This window comes from Siniperca chuatsi, linkage group LG15 (assembly GCF_020085105.1).
Source record: "Siniperca chuatsi isolate FFG_IHB_CAS linkage group LG15, ASM2008510v1, whole genome shotgun sequence".
NCBI classification, from domain to species: Eukaryota; Metazoa; Chordata; class Actinopteri; order Centrarchiformes; family Sinipercidae; genus Siniperca; species Siniperca chuatsi.
In genome coordinates, this window is record NC_058056.1 from 5250262 (window position 1) to 5270456 (window position 20195).

The following is a 20195-nucleotide window of genomic DNA, read 5'->3' on the forward strand; positions in this document are numbered from 1 at the left end:
TTTCCCCTTTATGGACTGGTAACGTAACCACCGAACATATAACATAACATAGCATAGCAGAGTACACAGCTAAGTACAAGACTTTGTTACTTTTGTGAATGTATCTGTATTGATTTGGTTCATTGAGTTTCATTGTTGTGATGTACTTCCCCCGTTAGGAATTGGTAGCCACATGCTAAGCTGATGTTATGCTGTTATGATGTTAATGTTATGCTTCATACAGTGAGGTGACTGTGGCTTAGTGGTAGAGTGGGTCGTCCACCAATTGGAAGGTCGGCCGTTAGATCCTTCCCCCAGCCCACATGTCGAAGTGTCCTTGGGCAAGACACTGAACCTCAAATTGCTCCCAACGGCTGTGCCTTCGGTGTGTGAATGTGTGTGAATTGGGTGAATGTGATATGTAGTTGAAGCACTTTGAGTAGTCAGAAAGAATATACTACAATGTATTGCTATTGCCATTTACCATTTACACAGACATAATCTTTGCATGCTTACTAACTCTCTTTTAACTAGGCACTATTATCCTACACCAATCACACACATCCACTCCAATTTGACCTTTAAGAGAGCCACACTCTTTAACATACATGGCCTCTGGCGCTAGTTTGAATTTCCTTTCTTTGTCTAACTATGCGGCTGCTGCTCTGCTGCCATTTTGAATTGCATTTCTTTTGTTTAACTTCATTTTGGATCACACACACACCATTTTTTTCTGTAGTTTAGTGCATTTAGAGTTAGACTTCATATTGTGCGTTTTTGCTTTATCTTTTAATAAATGCTTGTGTGTAATTATGCTGGTTTCTTTAATGTTGCACAAGAGTGAATAATTTGCCAACCTCGTCTATCCAAATCCTTTAACCTACTATCTATCAATGGTAAATTTGGTTAGAGTTATTAATTATTAATTTGAGTTACAAATTGATAGTTTAGTATATTTTATTAGACTGAATCAATTAATTAGCTATCCTTTTCCCATGTTTAAGGGTGGTGTCCCCAGAGGACTTTATTCATTAAAGTTATTATTTGATTATCATTGATAATTCTAATTCATTGATTGCACCTACACAATTTGGTGCCCCCTTTAACAATTGTAAATCCCAACAGTGTAAAAAAGTGGCACGTCATGCTCAACACCAACACTTAAAGAAAGCCACACAACTGACTGTTGGACTGATCTATGTACTGACTAATTACTTAACTGATTTACCAGTCCATCAACTCACTAAATGGTTATGTTTACTGACAGGAAGACTTAAATGATAAATCCTGATTTATTAAAACTTGGGTCTTATTTTTATAGTTTTTATCATTACCATTGTTTCTATCATTATGATAACATTTACCTCCCCTAGTTAATTGCTGAGATCTGGGAACGTCCGAGGGCAAGAAACACAAGCAATCAGATGATCAGACAGGTTGTAAACAACATGACAGTTTAGCCTGATTATCTAAACCACTTTATTTCGAGGTAAAATGTTTTAGCAATGTTGCAGTGTTCCCAGATCTCAGCAATTAATTTGGTGAGTACAATGTATTGCCAAATAGGAATGATAAAAAAATAAACAAAGTTGGCAGAAATAGCTGAAAGTAGGCCTTTTTCACAGAAGACATTTGGACATGTCATAGTAGGAAAAGCACAGGTGTTCCTAATAACATTAAAGGCAGAATAAGCAGGATTTTCCTAAAAAACTATGTATAGACTCATCCAAAAATAATCCCTTTTTCTTATTTTTTCTTAATTATCACTTATGACCCACTAGAAGTGTGTGGCGGTGTCTGTATCTGCAGAGTCTGTGTTCGGGACGTTTCTGGGCGTCAACCTTTGAGCAGTGGTGTGCAGCCCCCTGCCAATAACAGCATGCAGGCTGTGAGATCGGGACTCTATAAAAACATAGTGAGCAGGTTACATTGCTGTCTCCATCTTTCTCCTCTGCTCTCTGTATTTGTCATAGATGCATCTCCAGTGCTGGCACAGTGCTAAAACAAAGTGTGGAGATACTACATTTAATTCAATGCTATGTCTCAATATAACAGAGGAATCCTATGCTAATTTCAGCCACTCCCAAATTGACCATCTTGTTAATAGTACTAGAGGCTTACTATGATCAACACTCGATTCTATCGCTCCTCTAAAAAAGAAGATAATAAAACAAAGAAGGTTAGCTCCATGGTATAACCCCCAAACCCACAAATTAAAGCAAATGTCGCGAAAACTTGAAAGGAAATTGCATTCCAGCAATCTGGAAGAATCTCGTTTAGCCTGGCAAGATAGTCTTAAAACATATAGGAAAACACTCCGTAATGCGAGAGCAGCCTACTACTCATCATTAATAGAGGAAAATAAAAACAACCCCAGGTTTCTTTTCAGCACTGTAGCCAGGCTGACAGAGTCACAGCTCTATTGAGCCATGTATTCCTATAGGTCTTAGTAGTAATGACTTCATGAGATTCTTTAATGATAAAACTATTAAACAAATTCATTACCTCCTGCCCTCAACCGGTGCTGATTTATAAAATCAAACACAGAAACCTTAGAAACAGCTGTAAAACCTGATAGATATTTAGACTGCTTTTCTCCTATCGACGTCCTTTAACTAACTTCAACGATCTCTTCATCTAAGCCATCAACCTCTCTCTTAGACCCCATTCCAACTAGGCTGCTTAAAGAAGTTTTACCTACTTAGTTAGCACCTCTTTACTGGATATGATCAATCTGCCTTTATTAACAGGCTATGTCCCACAGTCTTTTAAAATAGCTGTAATTGAACCTTCTTAAAAAGCCCACACTTGATCCAGGGGTTTTAGCCAACTATAGACCTGTATCTAACCTTCCCTTTCTTTCTAAGATCCTTGAGAAAGCCAATCAGTTGTGTGACTTTCTAAATAACAATAGTTTATTTGAGGATTTTCAGTCAGGATTTAGTGTGTATCATAGCACAGATACAGCACTGGTGAAAATTGCAAATGGCCTTTTAATTGAATCAGACAATGGACTTGTCTCTGTACTTGTCTTGTTAGATCTTAGTGCTGCGTTCGACACCATTGACCATCACATCCTATTACAGAGACTGGAACATGTAATTGGCATTAAAGGAACCGCACTAAGCTGGTTTAAATCCTATCAGATCGATCTCAGTTTGTACGTTAGCGGTGAGTCCGCCGTGCACGCCAAAGTTAGTCACGGAGTCATAAGATTCTGTGCTTTGACCGATTCTATTGACCTTATATATGCTTCCTTTAGGAAATATTATTAGGAAACACTCCATAAACTTTCATTGTTACGCGGATGATACCCAATTATATCTATCGATCAAGCCAGATGAAACTAATCAGTTTCATCTGCCTTTTTTCATCTATGTAATATTGCAAAAATCAGGCACATCCTGTCTCAAAATAATGCAGAAAAATTAGCGCATGCATTTGTTACTTCTAGGCTGGACTACTGCAATTCCTTATTATCAGGCTGCCCGAATAAGTCCCATAAGACTCTCCAGTTGATCCAGAATGCTGCGCCACATGTACTGACAAAAACTAGGAAAAGAGATCATATTTCTCCAATATTGGCTTCTCTGCACTGGCTCCCTGTAAAATCCACAGTAGAATTTAAAATCCTTCTCCTCACCTACAGAGCTCTTAGTGGTCAGGCACCATCGTATCTTAAAGAGCTCATAGTGCCTTATTACCCCATTAGAACACTGCGCTCCCAGAATGCAGGGTTACTTGTGGTTCCTAGAGTCTACATAAGTAGAATGGGAGCCAGAGCCTTCAGTTATGGGAATAAAATGGATGAGCTAACGGCGTTAGCCCGGAGTCAGACGGAGTTCCGTGAGTGCAGTTTGATGTTCTTCTCAGAGACATGGCTACACCAGGATATTCCGGATCATAACGTTTCCATTGACGGCTTTCAGACTGTTCGGGCCGACAGGGATCACACCAGGAGCGGTAAGCGGAAAGGCGGCGGGCTTGCTGTTTTAATTAACAACAGATAGTGTAACCCTGGTCACGTTACCATCAAGCAGAGTATCTGTAGCCTGGACATTGAACTGTTAGCTGTGGGACTCCGGCCATATTATCTGCCACGTGAATTTTCACATTTGTTGTGGCTGTTTACATCCCCCCTGTGCTAACCCGACATCGGCGTGCAACGCCATTCACACCGCCATAGCACAACTCCAGACTCAACACCCGAGTGCACTCATATTAATCTCGGGTGACTTCAATCATGTCAGTGTTTCAACAACGCTGACTAATTTCATCCAGTATGTGAGTTGTCCTACTAGAGAGGAGAGGACACTGGACCTGCTGTATGCCAACGTTAAGGACGCATACAGCTCTTCCCCAGCTGCGGCCCATGGTCAGACCCCTCCTGGACCCCCTTCAGTTCACCTACCAGCCCCAGCTGGGAGTTGAGGATGTCATCATCTTCCTGCTTAACCGCATCCACACCCACCTGGACAAGCTGGCAGGCACGGTGAGGTCATGTTTTTTGACTTCTCCAGTGCTTTCAACACCATCCAGCCAGCCCTGCTGGGTGAGAAGCTGGCAGCAATGCAGGTGGAAGCCCCCCCTTGTGTCCTGGATTGTGGACTACCTGACTGGCAGACCACAGCATGTGCACCTGCAGCACTGTGTGTCGGACAGCGTGGTCAGCAACACTGGGGCCCCTCAGGGGACTGTCCTCTCCCCCTTCCTCTTCACCATCTACACCATGGACTTCAGCTACCACACAGAGTCCTGCCACCTTCAGAAGTTTTCTGATGACTGCTGTGGTTGGATGTATCAGCGGTGGTGATGAGTCTGAGTACAGGGCTGTGGTGGGGAACTTTGTCTCATGGTGTGAGCAGAACCATCTGCAGCTCGATGCGACAAAGTCTAAGGAGCTGGTTGTGGATCTACGGAGGGCCAAAGCAGTGACCCCGGTTTACATCCAGGGGGTCAGTGTGGACATTGTGGAGGATTACAAGTACCTGGGAGTACACTTGGACAATAAACTGGAATGGGCCAAGAACACTCAAGCTCTTTACAGGAAGGGCCAGAGCCGCCTCTATTTTCTGAGAAGGCTGAGGTCCTTCAACATCTGCCGGACAATGCTGAAGATGTTTTATGAGTCTGTGGTGGCCAGTGCTATCCTGTATGCTGTTGCATGCTGGGGCAGCAGGTTAAGGGTTGCGGACGCCAACAGACTCAACAAACTGATCCATAAGGCCAGTGACATTGTGGGGGTGGAGCTGGACTCTCTGGCGGTGGTGTCAGAGAGGAGGATGCTGGCCAAACTACATGTCATCTTGGACAGTGTCTCCCACCCACTCCATGATGTGCTGGTCAAGCAAAGGAGTACCTTCAGCGGAAGACTCATCCCACCAAAATGCACCACAGAGCACCACAGGAAGTCATTCCTGCATGTGGCCATCAAACTCTAACTCCTCCCTCCTCCCTGAAAGCTTGCTTACCTGTGTTTTCATAGCCTAGCCTTTTAGATGAGCCTGACCTCTGCATGCATTGCAACTTATATTGATATTGAGTATCATCGACGAATATCATTTCTTATAAAATGCCCTGTGTAATCAGCAACACCAGTGTTGTCGCGAGTTTATTAACCGGTGGGAAAATTTCCTCACCATGTACATTCACGTGTGCATTTTAGTCAGTCCATTGTGCCTGCCCTGTATAAAGCAAGGTAGAGAGAGAGAGAGAGAGAGAGAGAGAGAGAGAGAGAGAGAGAGAGAGAGAGAGAGAGAGAGAGAGAGAGAGAGAGAGAGAGAGATAGACAAGGTAAAAACAGATGAGAGATGGATGGATGCCTTATCTGTCAGTGCCACAACAACAACAGCATGTTTGATATGCTATCTCTTACCAGCAGGACTGTAGAGAGACAGACAGGTCCCATGATGCAGCAGTGAAGAATGCCAGGCAGCCCTGGGAACAAAATTCCACTGATGGGGGAAGGGAGTGTGTGTGTATATATATGCCCGTGTGTGAGCGATCAAAACACTACGCTTGCATTTTCAGTATGTATGCAGCCTTGAAATGTTGGGAACAACAGTGCGGTTACAAAATAGAAAATAGTACTTTAAAAGTAGGTATACACAATCCCACCTTTTCTCTGATTCCCATACTAGAGTTCTTTTTTCTTTATCAATTAAAAAACTGTATCCACACTGTGTGAAACTAATTGGGATCATACATGTATGCTAACATGAGGCTGAAACTACATATCACATAAAACTGCTGATGTTCAGACATCAGCATTCTCTTAAGGCTTGCGCAAATTTAATTGTTTATTGTTCCAGAAGGTTTATAAAATTACACTGCTGACTAAGAAACAGTATTCAGTGTGGTCACATCTTATTTGACCAATTAATATCAGCATTGACACAAATCCAGTCAACTGGAGCACAGCATCACTACTTTTAAATATATGTTGGGCTGTGCCAGGTAAAAGTTGACAATTGTTGGACACATGGTGAAATCCAAAAATGCGGTCCTAGACCGCACTGTGAGATACATCCACTGATGGCCGATTTATAGCTTTGCGCCACCAAAGACTGCTGCAAGTGTTATTTCTTAATTAATAAGTGTCATAGTTATGGCAAAAGTTTGTTTTTTTTCGGGCACAATGTTTTACATATTTTTTGCATATGAAATACAGCTGTGATTGACCATACATTTATTGCACAACCTGAAATGCCTCAAACTTAATATTGCACTGTGACCATGACTTTATCAGACACATCCCGTGACCGCATGTAATGAACCTAAAAGATCGGCTAATCGCATTGTGTATAGGGGCCTTAATATAGTGAAAAAAATAAACAATGGTTTAGACATTTGGTATGTAAAACTGTCATTTGCCTGCTATTTGACATTTTCATCCTTTCCTTTATAAGCATACTGTCAACAGTAATAAATATATAAACAAGCTTGCCCACATCCTTGTTTTCAGGTGCCAAAACGTTCTCTACATGCATCAAGTCCAGCAGACATAGTTCAGTCTATTCACTTCTCACATGGTGAACATGATGCAGTTTCTCTGATTACCTCTGTGCATTATCAGTTAACACTGCTACACCATGGAAAACCCTTTTTCTTTTTCAAAGTTTATTAAGATCTTCACTATTGGTTCCATTGTTTGGTGACCCAACTTTCCAATCCAAATGGATTTTTTAGCATTAAAAAGTTTAAATGAGGTCAAAAGATAAATATTTTCCATCTTGAGCCTCCAAAATAGGTTTGACCAAGCAAAAATTAAAATGCAGACACTAGACCGAGCAGCAGAGGAATGGAAGAGAAGCAAGGGTGTGATAAGGTTTCTGTATGAGAGGCAGTGGAGCCATAAAATAGTGATAAAGGCCCTGCAGCCTGAGTAGAGGTAAGTGCAGGAGGATTTAAGCAGCTCATCGGGAAGGCTAGCCTTCCTCCTACAACAACACAGTAGGGATAAAAATTAGGCTGCTGAAACTCATTCAGAGGCCTCAAGCAAGGAATCACCCTGATTCACCCTGGATTACTAGTTACTAAAAAAAGATACAAACAGGGCTAAGTATGTAATGATAACCACTGGAAATGTGTACATGGACCATGACTATGGGTTAGCATCTGGTTAGCACCTTATTCAAGTTAATCTGTAGGTGTGAAGCTTTAAAATCCACTGTTAGAGTCTGTTGGCAGGAATTAACTGGTAATAACATTAACCCCTATTTAACTGAGCAATAGTAGGTGAGCTTTAACACAGTGGAAGAAACTGTATCAGCAAGCCCAATTTAAAATATTTTAATGCTTCTCTGAAATAAACTTAAGTTCAATTTAAAAACAAAAATTAAGGAAAAAAAACAGTTATAACAACTGAAAGTTGTGAAACAATGATTAACAGAGTGGAAATTTATTGTTTAGAGATGAAGTCCATTTAAAACTTGTTATTATACTCACACAAAGCCTCTACACACCGAAGGTCCACTGAAAAAGGTGTTTTCACTTTCGTTTGCTAATTAGACCTCATGCACTTATTGTGTTTGATGTACATCACCCTCACTCACACCCTTACATATTAGTTTGTTGCACCTTTGACTTCTCTATGACATTATTGCTGTGTCCCAATACTATACACGTGTAGGTGCTATATACTAATCTTTAGTATACTGTTCTTCAGTATACTGTTCATACAGCTAGTATACAAGATAAACATACTTTACTGTTTTATACTAATAGTAAATTATACAATATATGCACCATCAGACTTCAAACTGTTGCTGTGTCCTAATTCCATTCTATATACTAACTGTGTACAGAATGTATTATATACTGGGCCTATATAATAGTATGAAAAAGCACAGGTGTAATTAATAACAAAAATTATGGCTGCATTCCATTTAGATGTGTCAGATCCAGGGTCCAGGTATTGTGCAAAATACCTGAGTACACATAATCATGTCACTTTTCCAGTGTGAAAACAATACATACTCAGAATTAGTATGCAGTAGGAGGGCCTTGGTAGCCGAATGGTTACAACATGACATATAACCGCAACATTGCCAGTTCAACTCCAGCTGGCGACCTTTGATGCATGTCATGCCCCTCTCTCTCCCCCCATTTCCTGTCTGCCTCTTCACTCTCACTATGTCCAACAAGGGTGAAAAAATGGCCAAAAAATGTCTTTTAAAGAATTTTTATGAATTTGGGACACAACTTTGGTATCACACTGCCAAATAAACTTTACAAGGACAGAACAAAAACGTATTCTAAAAGGTTGAATACTTCTGTCTGCTGTCTCAAAAGTGTCTTTTAGTATGTGCACTAACTTTTTTGAGTACAATGTGGAGTTTTTGACCACTAGTAGCACTATGGAGCAATGTTGTTGTTGAGTGTTCAACAGTTGGTAATAGGCTTGGGCAGTATCAAGGTATTACAGTAGGCTATACCACGGTATTTAGAAATCCCGAAGGTATGATTTTCAATAGCGTCAAAAATACTGATGCTCCTCTTTCTATTAAACTGATACGGAGATGCTGTATTGAGGTATGGGTTGGGCGATATGTTAAAATTTTCCAAACGGCCACCGTCAGCCCAATAACCGGCGATTGCCGATAGCCTATATTCACGCAGGTGTGTGTGCGGTGCCCCTCCTTGTAGTTTCAGCTGGGAGATGTGTGTGAGCAGCAAGTTTGCTGCGTTCCGCAAGCTTTACTAGTCTAATAAATAACAAAATGTCAAGAAAGGAAATATTCCTACACCTATTTTCCTTATTAAAACAGAAAAATACAACCATACACCTTCTGACTTCAAGTTTCTCTCTTTTACCGAACTAAGACTAGCTTAATTGCCTTGTTTCCTCATCGTATAACACACTTCATTCAAACTCTACAAGCCTAAGTTTGTGAACATGGTGAGAAGCTGTTTCCTGACACAGTAACCTGTTTAAATAGGTAGAGAGCCAGCTTCTTAATGCTACAACTGGAATATGAGGTTTCCAGGATTATTCTATCCCAGTTATGATGTTGACACAAGCTGTTACCTGAGTAACCGGGTCAGGGCCCAAAATTAACACAAATTACAATGGCATGGCTCAGTTACAGTATATACAGCCTTTGGTCTGTGTCCACTGTCCACCATGCACTCACTCTGAATTAGAGAAAATCACATCAAAGCAGAACAGCTGTGAAAAAGACTTCTTATTGGCTGCATGTCACCCTTCTTTACACAAAGTGAAGAAAATGTAGAAGGATTAACTATTAAACATTCCTTTTTCAAATGTGTGTGTATGTGTGTTATTGTCTCAATACACGGTACCTGGTTTTATACACAAAATAAATACTGAAAATTAGTTAAATGCCTTTTGTAACATATGTTTATTGAGTAGTTGGCTTTTTAGATGAATTTTCAGTAGTATTGTAATTCACTTACTCTTGGCAGGTGAGCCAGAATGTTGATTTTAGACACTGAGTCAGGTTAAGAGCAACACTGTCTGTACATATAAATGAAGCTACAGCAGGTGCCCAAACTGAATAAATGAATAATAAGACAGGCTCATTAAATACTATTGTTCTAATGATGTGGAAAGCTAGCAGAAACTGATCCGTGACCTACTTTAAGTAGTGATCCATACATTCTGACTAAAAGCTTCTGAAGTTCAGGGTTTCTGGCTGAACGTTCTGTAGATGCGGGGGAAAGGATGAGGCAGGGTTTGGTTTTGACATCCAGTTTGGCTGGAAAAGCCTGTATTATGGCCGATGCAGACCTGCAACTGTTTCCTACTGGATCCCTGCCCCAAGATCAGTGACTTAGTTAAATAAGCCTTTATCTGAAGACCTGCTGGACTGCACACTGCTAAAGAAACACACACACACAGGGTTGATAAGCTATAACCTAACACGAGGACCCATCCACACACACACACACACACACACACACACACACACACACACATATACACACAACACCATCTGCCACAGTTTACCCTCTGGGGTAAAGTTGCAGTTGTTTCTGTCCTTGCATTTGGTTTACGGTGAAATGATTACTCAGTAAAATTGATGAAAAAATCTTATGTCTCAGTGTTTTGTTAATGAAATGATCATATGGGAATTGATTTTTTTTTTTTTTTTACCAACATGTCACATCAATTATACAATTAAAAACAGGAGGAAAATGCTCTCAGGACTTTTTAAATATTGAAATGTCTTTGTGTTTCTTTACACTGTCACTGAAATAATCTGCTATACCTCTGTATTCTTTGGTCATCACAAATACAGTCAGTGAAGATACACATTTTCTGAGAAAAATAACTTTTTTGAGACTGTAACCCCCCCTGTTCACACATATGGACTCAAAAACAGTGGGTGTGACAGGATGGCATTTATTGCGAAGTGAACCTTGAAATAACATCCTGGTGCCGCTCACTACAACTCAAGTCACCCAAAAGTGCAACCTGGGATATGTGAGAAAGGTTCAGCCTAATGCAAATGTCATCTGACATGCGGAAGTGACAACCAATTGTGTTCATTTTGATTCTTTTGGGAAACAGAAGCTCAGAGTTGTTTTCTGCTCCACTCAACTACATAAAAGTACTCAAATATCATAGAGAATCGGGAAACTGCTGACCGCAGCAATCAGCTTTTCCTCTATTTTGTTTAACGAGCTACCAGAGTTGAATTTAAAAAAGCCCACTCTTGATCCAGGGGTTTTAGCCAACTTTAGACCTATATCTAACCTTCCCTTTCTCTCTAAGATCCTTGAGAAAGCAGTCGCCAATCAGTTGTGTGACTTTCTAAATAACAATAGTTTATTTGAGGATTTTCAGTCAGGATTTAGAGTGCATCATAGCACAGAGACAGCACTGGTGAAAATGACAAATTACCTTTTAATTGCATCAGACAATGGACTTGTCTTGTTAGATCTTAGTGCTGCTTTCAACAGCATTGATCATCACATCCTATTACAGAGACTGGAACATGTAATTGGCATTAAAGGAGCCGCACTAAGCTCGTTTAAGTGTCAGAGTGTCAGAACGTGGTTTGATTATAACCAGAATGACCAACCATTCAGGACACAGGGGCCCGCAAAGTTGACCCATATTGGATCCCCACTCCACCTAAAGACACATATCTTATCCAAAAATAAACATAGCAATATGATTCTCTGAAAACTTACAAACACGGTTATCCTCAATTTCAATACTTTTGGTCCAAAATAAATCAATATGTAAATTAGGTGATTTTTTGTCCTTAAACCTTAATTTGCAAAAAACGCATAACAACAATTTTTTCATTTTTTTTTATGTTATAGGGTAGACACTTCTTTACAGCTCCTGAAGTTTTTATGTTGTGCCCGCTATCGGCTGAGCAACAGCAGACTTCTGAATATATGGTGGGTAGGTCAGTCTAACACATGACTCCTTAATGTTTCCTATAATTTTCTGTTTCACCTCAAATATTACTTCAGTTTTCCCATTTGTTTATCATCACATGACTGAAAAACAGAAGATTAAAATTAAATTACATAATAAGGAAGCCCAAGTCGCCAAAAATGTGTAGTGCCTGGTAATGTTCTTGCCTGACTGAAATGCAGCTTTAGAAATTTGTTCTCAGCAAGCCATTCGGATATTATAAGTGGGAAAAATGGTTACTTAGCAAAGAGGTACAATCTCTCGGTAGAGACTCTCAGCATAGTTTGTTATTACATGACTATTTTGGTACAAACATTTACATACAATTGATGTGGAGTCTGTATTTGGTCCTGAAATTTCTGAGCTGCGTTTCAGTCAGTCGAGTCTAATTTATTTCGATAGCACATTTAAAACAACATGAGCAGACCAAAGTGCTTTACAATATTCTTTTCCTTTTGGCTGTTCCCTTTCAGGGGTCGCCACAGCGAATCATGTGCCTCCATCTAACCCCGTCCTCTGCATCCTCTTCACTCACACCAATTAACTTCATGTCCTCTCTCACTACATCCATAAATCTCCTCTTTGGTCTTCCTCTAGACCTCCTGCCTGGCAGCTCCAACCTCAGTATCCTTCTACCAATATATTCACAGTCTCTCCTCTGAACACGTCCAAACCACCTCAATCTGGCCTCTCTGACTTTATCTCCGAGACATCTAACATGAGCTGTCCCTCTGATGTCCTCATTCCTGATCCTGTCCGTCCTCGTCACTCCCAAAGAGAACCTCAACATCTTAAGCTCTGCTACCTCCAGCTCTGCCTCTTGCCTTTTCTTCAGTGCCACTGTCTCTAAGCTGTACAACATCGCTGGTCTCACCACCGTCTTGAACACCTTTCCTTTCATTCTTGCTGATACTCTTTTATCACACAACACACCTGACACTTTTCTCCACCCATTCCAACCTGCTTGCACTCACCTCTTCACCTCTTTTCCACAGTCTCCATTGCTCTGAACCGTTGACCCTAAGTCCTACACCTTCTTCACGTCTGCTCCCTGTAACCTCACCGTCCCACCTGGGTCCCTCTCATTGACGCACATGTATTCTGTCTTACTGCGGCTAAGCTTCATTCCTCTGTTTTCCAGAGCAGACCTCCATCTCTCTAGATTTTCCTCCACTTGCTCCCTGCTCTCACTACAAATCACAATGTCAACCGCAACAACATCATCAGTCCATGGAGATTCCTGTCTAACCTCATCTGTCAGCCTGTCCATCGCCAGAGAAAACAAGACGCTCAGAGCCGATCCTTGATGCAGAACCACCTCCACCTTGAACTCCTCTGTCACACCTACAGCACACCTCACCACGGTCTTACAGCTCTCATACATGTCCTGCACCACTCTAACATACTTCTCTGCCACTCCAGACTTCCTCATACAATACCACAGCTCCTCTCTCGGCACCCTGTCATACGCTTTCTCTAAATCTACGAAGACACAATGCAACTCCCTATGACCTTCTCTGTACTTCTCCATCAGCATCCTCAAAGCAAATACTGCATCTGTTGTACTCTTTCTAGGCATGAAACCATATTGCTGCTCACCTCTGCCCTTAGCCTAGCTTCCACTACTCTTTCCCACAACTTCATTGTATGGCTCATCAGCTTTATCCAAAGTGCTTTACAATACATATACATAAAAAACAGATCAACAGAGCAACAATCAACAAATAAATCATGCGTATACCCAGGCAGAGAGCAAGATAAATATAGCAATTTTAATGTAAACAATTTTGTCCATTGACAATTCCAATAAAGTTTATTCAAACAAGACGACTGCATCCTCCACGATATTGACAAAAAGAGAAAAGCAGCATTACTTTGTGCAATTCTACTATAAGGGGAAATCAGCCGCTTCTAGATTAATCACATAAATCTGTACTACTTCTGGACAAGGAACAATAACACGAAATTAATGACAAATTTAGACATTTTTGTGCCAATTTGTATTCCTCAGAATCAGCTGGAGATCCCAAACTAAGTGATAGTTTTTTCAACAAATTAAATATACCTTCCATAAGTCAGGAAGATAAGCTCCAGCTTAAGGAAGCTATTACCATGGAGGAAATACATCAAGCCATACGCAACATGCAATGCTCGAAATCCTATATACAATATATATCTCGATATACACATTTTCTCTAAAATAACATACCGTAAATTCTCAAATAGTGCAAACATATGATGATCTTATAGAATATGATGCATTGCTGTAGATTAAAATACCCACAAAGTAGTTCAAATTAACTCAACCATAACGCAACACACACATTAATGCAGCAATAATATTAATCCAGAAACATCACATAATAGTAAAACACTGACAAGGACCATTACTGCACAATGAGTACAAACTTTTGCTATAATACTTACATACTTTTATCTTAGTAAGGTTTAGAATGCAGACTTTTACTAGTAGTGGAGTATTTTCAAAGTGGGGTTGGTATTAGTTTATTGTTGGTATTGTTTATGTAACGTTATGTTATGTAACAGCATCTTCTTGTACCAGTGAAGTTACCAGCTATGAGTCAGGCTAAAGTAAATTAAGCCTAAAACCGGAGGTCTCCCAAATACGTTTCGGAGCTGGAAGTCAGTAGAGTAATCAAAGTCATCAGATGATTGATCGTGTTTTGTCCCACCAACATTCTACCAGACATGTATTTCTCTGCTCCTTAAAAAGGACAAAGATCTGTTCAACTCAAGCTCATATAGACCCGAGTCTTCTCAATGTAGATGCTACATTGCTAGCCAAGATCTCTGCTACACGTCTAGAGAGAATGCTCCCAACAGTAATATCTTGGGATCAAACAGGTTTTAATAAAAATAGACATTTATTTTTCAATCTTCGGCGATTATTCAATATTTATTCTCCCAGCACAAATCCCCACAATTCCGAAGTGCTTACATCTCTTGATGCCAAGAAGGCTTTCGACAAGGTCGAGTTGGATTTTCTCTTCTCGACCCCTGTCGAAATTTGGATTCAGCCCAACCTTAATTTCTCTCTGCTTATTTTTGCGTTAGCTATTGAGCCGCTTGTGATTTCTTTGCAGGCTTCAGATACTTACACTGGTATTGCTAGGAAAGAGAGGGAGAATAAAGTTTCATTATATACTTATGATTTATTACTGTACATTTCCAACCCTTCAACATCTATTCCCAAAATGATGTCCATTTTAGAGAGTTTTGGCAAGGTATCAGGGTATAAGGTCAACATCTCCAAAAGTGTTATATTTTCCATTAAATACCCAAGCTCAAAAACAAATATTTAGCCCCAAACTCTACTATTGGGCATGCAATCTACGTGCACTCTCCTTTTGGCTTCAAGATGCCTGCGTGGCTCTACATTGTTGTTCAGCAATTTGGTCTTCAATAAGAAAACATTTTGGGTGGCATTCTGGCTCTCTTCTGGCTCCTTTGGGAGCAAATCAATCATTTACTCTGTCTCTCTCTGATGCAATGTTTCAGTTGTGGCACAGAAAACGCATTCATTCCTTAAAAGATCTCTTTATCGAGTGTATATTTCCATCATTCAAACAGTTACAAAATAAATTTGATCTGCCACATACACATTTCTTAAGATATTTACACAACTTTGTCAAACAAAACACTACATCCTTCCCCAACATTCCAAATAGTTCACCAGTGGAATCCATATTTTTGTCAAATCCTTTGATTAAAAGGAGGCACTAACATTATTTATAACACACTTTCATATTTAGATTGTACCGCCTCCTTAGATTATCTAAAAACAGCCTGGTTAAGTAATTTTAGGAGTAGCTATCACAGAAGAACTATGGACAGAAGCCCAGACACTGGTACATTCCTCCTCAATCTTTGCTCGACATGGGCCTTTGCAGTTTGAAGTATTACACCGATTGCACTTATCAAAGAAAAAACTGCAAAATAAATCCAAATATAAATCCAACATGTGACCAATGTGGGCAGTCACCAGCTTCGCTAGCACGTTCTTCGTTCTGGCACTGCCCAATAATAACATATTGGCAAAATATTTGTCAATCGCTATTAGAGATCATGGGAAGACCTGTTGATTCTAATCTGACTGACTGTCTTTGGAGTCAAAGGATCTGATCTTGTGCTTACCAGCTTTCAAGATAACATTTGTAACCTTTTTAGCATGCAGACTTATATTATTAAATTGGAAGCAAACACAGGCCCCAACCCACTCTGCCCTTAGGAAAGAGGTTATGCAGCACCTGTATTTGAAAAAAATAAAATTCTCATTGAGAGGGTGTGACGACAAATTCTGGCAACCCTTTATAGTCCATTCAATAACGCTTACCCCTCCCCACAAACTAGTCTAGTTTATACGCGAGTCAAAATAGCACAATTGACAAATTACAACATTCAATTAACCTTTTCCCCACCTTTTTAAAAATGTATTCATATTTTTATTGTTTCTTTTCCTGTTTTACATCCATTATATCCTTTTTTTTAAATAATTAATCTTGTCTTAAAACATTTTCATGTTGTCTATACATTTGAAATGAATAATAAAGTCAAGCATCACAAACGATTTTGCAATACTCCTTTTTTTCCTTACATGTGTATGATAACTTACCTGTATGTAACAATGTATCTGTTTTGTTTCTGTTGTCATGTTTCTCTTTTATATTTTTTAGTTTTTTCTAAATATGTATGAAAACTAAATTTTTCCTTTTTTTCTATTTTCAACTGTATGTTTCAAATCATCAAAAGTACAAGTACTTATAATGCAGAGTAGCTACTATCAGTGTTATACTATTATATTATTGGATCATTATTATTGATTAATTATTTAAAAATATATTAATGATGATGATGATGATGATGATGATGATGATGATGATGATGATAATAATAATAATAATAATAAATAAAACTAATTGTCAATATGTGTGTTGTGTGAAATATGGAATGCACCCAGTAATGTGTAAAATATGATAGAAAATCATCTGCGCATGTCTAAACAGCTCTGGGGCGATGGAGAAATCGCCCACAGGCGGCGGGTCTGAGTAGCAGTTTAGCCAAAGATATGGCATAAAATTTAGCCAATCAGCGTCTTCAAATCTAATCCGAAAAGGTAGATTATTTTATCGCTCCAAGCGAGCCACTGCTAGTAGGTGAGGACCTTCTTTTATACAGTCTATGGTCAGGACCTCTACAGGCGCCATTTTAACTACATGACAATGGCGAGCGCGACCACTAACTTACTCCTGCAAGACCCAACCCTAATTCGGTAAAATCTCTCCTCCTGAACTTTAGCAGAGAAACTACAGATGAAAGATCTGGGACTAGATCAACCTGACCTGCAGACAGCAGGCTAGTGAAAAAGGGAAGCAGCATATGCAAGGCTTCTTTTGTAGCTGGTACACCAGAAAGGCCTGGCTAGCTGGATGCAGTCATGCTAATGCCGTATTTTACTTTCCATGCTTGCTGTTATAATCAACGGGGACAGATCCAGCATGGACAGTTACAGGACTGAGGGATATGTAGCACCTTACCAGAAAGTAAGGAAATATGAGAAGACCTGTGGGATAATTTTTAAATAAGTTTTTGTTTATGTCGCTCCCCCGGTACTAATTAAGTTACTAGCTAAACCCTAGCATTAGCAAGACCTCCCCTGATAGCCTAATGCTGTCCAGAGATAGGGGGGAAACCAGGGACATTTTTGGGGACAGCACAAGGTGGGTACAAAGCACCAAATCTAGGGACAGTCACCCTAGATTATAGTCAGTATTATCTTGTTACACAACCAGATATAAACAAAAAAATATTTTATGAACTTAATAATTTGAGACTACATGAACAGCAAACAATTTCTTCCTCTTTGTGGCGTACTTTGTGTACAGGGAGTAAAGACTTTCTAGCTGTCCCGTGTGGTTTTCTCCAGTTTCTTCAGGAGCTGCTTGTCAAGCACTATCTTCTGCAGGAGATGACAGGTGGTAGAGCAAGGGATGAGCCATGGACGCTGACTTTCATCCTCAGGGGTGTAGGTAGGGTGCTCACACTGGTCATTGTCTCACCAGACACCCAGTGGTGCACATTGGTAATGTGATGCAGGATTGAGATCCACTTCTCTTTCAGCTTTGTCACTCTTCCCTCACATGTTCTGACACAAAACCAGAGGTGGTTTGTGATCATTCTGATCCACTCAAACAACTCCACGTTGTGGCACTGTAGCCAGTCATTTTTTGACAGACTTCACAATGTGCCATGGTCATATTCATGCTGTATACATTTATATTCCTGACACGTGACTTTCTGCACTGAAGGGTGGCAGTCAGTTGCCAAAACAGATATGGCCACATCATATTCTCCGGCACCTCTCCAGACCTTCCACCTCAAACCAATAACTGTTCTTCACCTCTGTGACTTTTACAGTTTCCTGTGCCACTACCAACTTCGACTTGAGCAAGTAGGTTCCAAATGAAGCACTGCGATCTGGACTGACAACAGTGGTGTGAAAAAGTGTTTGCCCCTTCCTGATTTCTTATTTTTTTGCATGTTTGTCACACTTAAATGTTTCAGATCATCAAACAAATTTAAATATTAGTCAAAGATAACACAAGTAAACACAAAATGCAGTTTTTAAATGAAGGTTGTTATTATTAAGGGAAAACAAAATCCAAACCTACATGGCCCTGTGTGAAATAGTGATTGCCTCCTAAACCTAATAACTGGTTGGACCACCCTTAGCAGCAACAACTGCAATCAAGCGTTTCCGATAACTTGCAATGAGTCTTTTACAGCGCTGTGGAGGAATTTTGGCCCACTCATCTTTGCAGAATTCTTGTAATTCAGCCACATTGGAGGGTTTTCGAGCATGAACTGCCTTTTTAAAGTCATGCCACAGCACCTCAATAGGATTCAGGTCAGGAGGTGGACTTGTTGGTGTGTTTTGGATCATTGTCCTGCTGCAAAACCCAAGTTCGCTTCAGCTTGAGGTCACAAACAGATGGCTGGACATTCTCCTTCAGGAGTTTTTGGTAGACAGCAGAATTCATGGTTCCATTTATCACAGCAAGTCTTCCAGGTCCTGAAGCAGCAAAACAGCCCCAGACCATCACACTACCACCGCCATATTTTACTGTTGGTATGGTGTTTTTTTTTTATGAAATGCGGTGTTACTTTTATGCCAGATGTAATGGGACACACACCTTCCAAAAAGTTCAGCTTTTGTCTCGTCAGTCCACAGTCCAGAGCATTTTCCCAAAAGTCTTGGGTATCATCAAGATGTTTTCTGTCAAAAATCAGACAAGCCTTAATGTGCTTTTTGCTCAGCATCTTGGAACTCTGCCATGCAGGCCATTTTTGCCCAGTCTCTTTCTTATGGTGGAGTCATGAACACTGACCTTAACTGAGGCAAGTGAGGCCTGCAGTTCTTTGGATGTTGTTGTGGGGTCTTTTGTGACCTCTTGGATGAGTCATCACTGCGCTCTTGGGGTAATTTTAGTCAGCCGGCTACTCCTGAGAAGGTTCATCACTGTTCCATATTTTCGCCATTTGTGGATAATGGCTCTCACTGTGGTTCGCTGGAGTCCCAAAGCTTTAGAAATGGCTTTATAACCTTTCCCAGACTGATAGATTTCAACGACTTTCTTTCTCATTTGTTCCTAAATTTCTTTGGATCTCACCTTGATGTCTAGCTTTTGAAGATCTTTTGGTCTACTTCACTTTGTCAGGCAGGTCCTATTTAAGTGATTTCTTGATTGAGAACAGGTGTGGCAGTAATCAGGCTTGGGTGTGGCTAGAGAAATTGAACTCAGGTGTGATAAACCACAGTTATGTTTTAACAGGTGGGGCAATCACTTTTTCACAAAGGGCCATGTAGGTTTGGATTTTGTTTTCCCTTAATAATAACAACCTTCTTTTAAAAACTGCATTTTGTGTTTACTTGTGTTATCTTTGACTAATATTTGAATTTGTTTGATGATCTGAAACATTTAAGTGTGACAAACATGCAAAAAAATAAATCAGGAAGGGGGCAAACACTTTTTCACACCACTGTATCTGGAGTGTCCTGACACGATTAGCGGCTCATCACATAAGGCGCTCAGTACAGACTTGTGTACTGTCCAGGCATTCTTGACCTCTGGGATGACCTAGGCCTTCTGTATGTTGAACCACTGTCTTTTTGAGATGGTTTCAAGACCAATGGTGTCACACACCTCCATAAATGGACTGCACTCGTTTCCAGTGAAAAATACAGCAGCAGGGACAGAAACATTGCATTCCATTATTCCTTTAACTAAAGCCTGAGAATGCC

General features: G+C 40.2%; 1 protein-coding gene across 1 annotated transcript in view; it reads right to left on the reverse strand.

Moving 5' to 3' along the window:
* pals1a (protein associated with LIN7 1, MAGUK p55 family member a) overlaps positions 1-20195 on the reverse strand; it is a 45592-nt gene that overhangs the window by 17548 nt on the left and 7849 nt on the right. The window lies entirely within an intron of this gene.